This window comes from Herpailurus yagouaroundi, unplaced genomic scaffold (genome assembly GCF_014898765.1).
Source record: "Herpailurus yagouaroundi ecotype Mexico unplaced genomic scaffold, PumYag 139, whole genome shotgun sequence".
Taxonomy (NCBI): domain Eukaryota; kingdom Metazoa; phylum Chordata; class Mammalia; order Carnivora; family Felidae; genus Herpailurus; species Herpailurus yagouaroundi.
This window is the reverse complement of record NW_024412394.1, coordinates 131,206-136,318: the sequence shown is the minus strand read 5'-3', so window position 1 is coordinate 136,318 and position 5,113 is coordinate 131,206. Positions and strand designations below refer to the sequence as shown.

At 37.2% G+C, this 5,113-nt stretch overlaps 1 long non-coding RNA gene across 1 annotated transcript; it reads right to left on the bottom strand.

The window, feature by feature from the left end:
- Nucleotides 1-1,346: 1,346 nt before the first annotated feature.
- LOC121029255 (uncharacterized) lies at nucleotides 1,347-4,011 on the bottom strand. Its single transcript, XR_005789654.1, has 2 exons — nucleotides 2,754-4,011; nucleotides 1,347-2,504 (listed from the first exon to the last, which is right to left on the bottom strand). It is a non-coding gene; the product is annotated as an uncharacterized LOC121029255 (long non-coding RNA).
- Between the last annotated feature and the right edge of the window lie 1,102 nt (nucleotides 4,012-5,113).

The following is a 5,113-nucleotide window of genomic DNA, read 5'->3' as shown; positions in this document are numbered from 1 at the left end:
CAGACACTTAACCGACTGAGCCACCTAAGGGCTCCTTAAATATTTTTAAAAAATGTTTATTTGGGGCGCCTGGGTGGCGCAGTCGGTTAAGCGTCCGACTTCAGCCAGGTCACGATCTCGCGGTCCGTGAGTTCGAACCCCGCGTCGGGCTCTGGGCTGATGGCTCAGAGCCTGGAGCCTGTTTCCGATTCTGTGTCTCCCTCTCTCTCTGCCCCTCCCCCGTTCATGCTCTGTCTCTCTCTGTCCCCCCAAAAATAAATAAACGTTGAAAAAAAAATTAAAAAAAATTGTTTATTTATTTTTGAGAGAGAGAGAGCACAAGCAGGGGAGGGGCAGAGAGAGAGAGAGAGAGAGAGAGCGAGATTGAGAGGTAGACACAGAATCTGAAGCAGGCTCCAGGCTCTGAGCTGTCAGTTCAGAGTCTGATATGGGGTTCGAACCCATGAACTGGGAGATCATGACCTGAGATGAAGTCAGACACTTAACCGACTGAGCCACCCAGGTGCCCCAGCTTAGTTGTCTTTTATGTCTCATACTTTACTATTTCTCCTCCATCCCCTTTGCCCCCCTTATGACTAATACGTTGAAAAGCCTGAGACATTTAACCTACAGAGTTTTCCATAGTTTGGATTTTACCAATTGCATGCATCTGGTGCAGTTTAGCATGTCCTTCTGTCCTCTGCATTTCTTGCCAGTTGGCAAATGGATGCAGAGGTTGGATAGACAGGTTTAATTTCTTTGATGAGTCTGTAGGTGGAGGTGTGTTTTTTACCATGAGGCCCAAACTGTCCAATTGTGTCTCTTTTTACGGTGCATTCACCTTTGGTGCTCATTGCCTAGGCCCTTGAATTCACTTGAATTCTACCAGTCCTTCTTTGTTTATATGCTTTATTGCTTCTGTAAAGAAACATTTCTCTTCATTTACTGGTGGGTTGCCCAATGATACAGTGGAAAGAAAGGATCAGTGTTTTAGTTCTTTTACTTTTTAAAATTTTTTTTTTCAACGTTTATTTATTTTTGGGACAGAGAGAGACGGAGCATGAACAGGGGAGGGGCAGAGAGAGAGGGAGACACAGAATCGGAAACAGGCTCCAGGCTCTGAGCCATCAGCCCAGAGCCTGACGCGGGGCTCGAACTCACGGACTGTGAGATCGTGACCTGGCTGAAGTCGGATGCTTAACCGACTGCGCCACCCAGGCGCCCCAGTTCTTTTACTTTTTAAATTTTCAAGTTACTGAATTTGTTTCCTACTATTACCCAAAGGTGGGCAGTTAGGTTCTACTTTTTATTTTATTTCTTGTATCATTATAAACTCAAGGATTTAAATGTATTTGATGGATTTTAATTCCTGGTTGGTTTTTAGCCATGAGTTCAATCATATCATCCTAGGTGCATGGAAACTTCTTCAAGTGGCTCCTGAGTCCTTTTGACACAAGTCTTTTGATCATTTCTTTGTTATCTGCATGCCAAAATGTTCCAGGTTTATTCTGTATGTTTCCCGCTCAGACCTGAAATCAGCCATTGTTTTAGAAAGCCCTGGATTATTTTAGTGGGAAATGTCACTAAGACCGTAAGCGGGAGTTAGGAGTTCATCACTATATCAGGTCTTTTTGGTGGAAGTACAAATGTTTATATGTAATGTTCATATTTATAGAAGCACAAAGTTTATGTATATACAAATAAAAAATTAATCTCTTCTATATTACAGTTGTGTCTCCTTTCTTCCACATCAAGAGTTCTGGTTTTCAAACACACAGGGAGACCTACAATTAGAATATCCACCTTTACTCATTTGCTTTTCCTGAATGAACACACACAGCAGTCTGAGGATGATGATACTTGTGCTACGACCACCAAAATGATTACTGAAAACAGTTAATATTCCTTTTGCCTCTGTTCTCCTCATCATCCTTCCTTTTTATAGTTGTCCTCTATCTATGTTATGGATCATACACCATTTCAGAAGATACTTGCTCCCTTTTTAGTCTTAGTGCTGTGAGTAATAACATGTTTAATGATGACTACTATTCCTTATGTCAGTGTCCTTTAAGTGCAGTGGTGCTCTAGTTGTGGTCTATGGACTCCTGGAGGTCCCTGAGACCCTTTTGGGAAGTCCGAAAGATCAAAACTATTTTTATAATAATAATAAGATCTTATTTACCATTTTCACTGTATTTGTACTGATAATGCAAAGTTTACAGTGGGTAAACGTTTGGTGCTTTAGTACAAATCAGGGCAGTGGCACCAAATTCTATAAGCAGTCATGGCATTCTTGACTGCCATGCACTTGCAGTGAAAAACCCTCAAAAGTGCCAGTTTCACTTAAAGATAGCCTTGATGAAACAATAATAATCATTAGTTTTTACTAACTCTTGAATCTCAAGTAGGCACCTTTTTAATATATAGTGTGACAAACTAGCATTTCTGCTGCAAAGTGATGGAAAGGCATTTATTTTGTGGAAAAGCGCTGTGTAATTGCTTGAGTTGTGGGTGAAACGAGCCACCTCTTCTTTTTCTTTTTTTATTTTTAAAAAAAAATTTTTTTTTTCAACGTTTATTTATTTTTGGGACAGAGAGAGACAGAGCATGAACGGGGGAGGGGCAGAGAGAGAGGGAGACATAGAATCGGAAACAGGCTCCAGGCTCCGAGCCATCAGCCCAGAGCCTGACGCGGGGCTCGAACTCACGGACCGCGAGATCGTGACCTGGCTGAAGCCGGACGCTTAACCGACTGCGCCACCCAGGCGCCCCACCTCTTATTTTTCTAATGGACTGTCATTTTTCTTGAAAGAATGACTGACAGACGCAGTATGGTTATTTGGCCCTGGATATTTGGTAGGCATTTTCTCAAAAATAAACAAAAGAAGAATGCCACTTCAAAGAAAATGATATTGACAATGAAAATTAGATTTTCCAGAGAAAATCAAAATTTTGGAAAACTTGTGTTTGCCACAGGTTCCCCATAACAAAGGTTTTTGGATGAGATTGGTGGTGATATTACCAAATACGATTTTTTCATATTGTTTAGTGACCCGTGTCAACATTTTGGAGATCCGCATAATCCTGTGGACCCCCTTCCAAATGATCAATACATGATACTGCAAAATTATCACGGATAGAAGGCCCACTCAAAGCACAAGGTAGACCAATGAATTTTAACATAACATGAAAAGACCACTGATAAGATTTCAGATTCCACATTGTAACTAATTTGTAAAGATTTATCATTTGTTGATTGTAGTATCTTATCAAAGAAGAATATACACAATAGCTGAAAGGCTATTAAAATTCTTCCCCTCTTTCCTATTACATATCTGAGTGCAACCACATTTTCTTCATGCATTTTAACTAAAACAACATATTACAGGCTAAATGTAGAAGAATACACGACCAAGTGAATCACTATTAAGTGAGATATTAAAAAGATTCTTTTAATGTAAAATAATTCATTTTCTCTCACCATATTTTTGTGCTAGAAGATATAGCTACTTTTCATAAATATGTTATTTATATTAATATATAATGGGTTTATCACTGTTCTTTATACAAATATTAAAAGTTTTTCAGTTTTAATTTCTAATGTGATGAATATTGCTTCACATAACCCATATAAACTAAAGCTCTTTGGAGTTCTTAATAATTCTTAAGAATGTAAAGGGGTCATGATACCAAAAGTTGTGAACTACTGATGTAATCATTGTGGTTGTTTGAAGCTCTTTCTTTAGTTACTTGCTAAGAAGAGCTCAAGGAAGTCCTTATATTTAACAGACTTCCAGTCAGTTTTGTTGGATATAAAAAACCTTCGTTCCTATTTTCTGCTCTTGAATACCTTAATAATATTACTGCATTTTCACGTAACATTGCTATCAAAAAGTCTGATTGATAATAACCTAATTATCAAGTCAGTTATTGTTTTTGCTGAGATGCCTAAGTAGCGTTTTCGTTTTCTTTAATGTCCAGAAATGTTATTAGAATATATCTTGGTTTTGGTCATCTTGGTGAGTTTCTCAAATAAGCCATATAGTCTTTCAATATATGGCTCAATCTTTTTTTTTTTTTTTAATTTTAGGAATGTTTTATTGAGTTATACTTTTTAGTATTTTCTTTTGTTTCCTTTTTAAGGAACTCCTACCATTTATATAATAGATTTTTTTTGTGTATCTTCAATATTTGTAATTTTCTTTTGAATTCTTTCTCATTCCTTTTTTCTTTAAAAAATGTTCCTTTTTACCTTCTTTCTTTCTCTTGAGGCTTTCATCATTGTGTCTATTTTGTTCTTTTGTTCTTTCTAGTTTAGCCTTCATTTCTGAAGTGGATTTTAATTTCATATTATCTCCTGAGTACTGTAAGCATATTTCTAAAATTTTAAAAAATTATTTTATTTGATAAATTTGACGTTATATTTTGAAAATTTAAGGTATACAGTATGTTATTTTGATACACTTATATGATACACTTATGATTGCCATTGAAGGAATATTTAGCACATCTTATAATAGTTTCTATATTGAGATTTTCTAAGTCTGATTTATGTTGTTGTTTCATATTTTTTTAACACTTTCTTAATGACATTTAGCTTGTTTTGAAATAGAGTACAGCTTAGAATTTTTGGTAGCATGACTTTTCTGGTGTGTTTTCACTGTCTGTAAGGATTTTATTCTCTTCATATTTATACTAACTTTGTAGAAGACACACCTTCTGTCCTCTTCTGTGGCTCTTTTTATATGGAATTAATCTCTTTGAGTTTTATTTTTATTTAGTTATTTATTTTTAATTTTTTTAACATTTATTTATTTTTGAGAGAGAGACAGAGTGTGAGCTGGGGAGGGGCAGAGAGAGAGAGAGAATCTGAAGCAAGCTCCAGGTTCTGAGCTGTCAGCAAAGAACCTGACGTGGAGCTCGAACCCACAAATTGCGAGATCATGACCTGAGCCAAAGTCGGACGCTTAACCAACTGACCACCCAGGTGCCCCATCTCCTTGAGTTTTAGAAGGAGGCATACTTCAGAATGTTTATCCACTCCCCAGAGCTCTCTCTTCTGTTGTTTTTGCATAATGCTAAAAAATATGGCAGCTTGCTTGGGAGAGTTCCAGACTCTGTTTTCGTCCCTCAC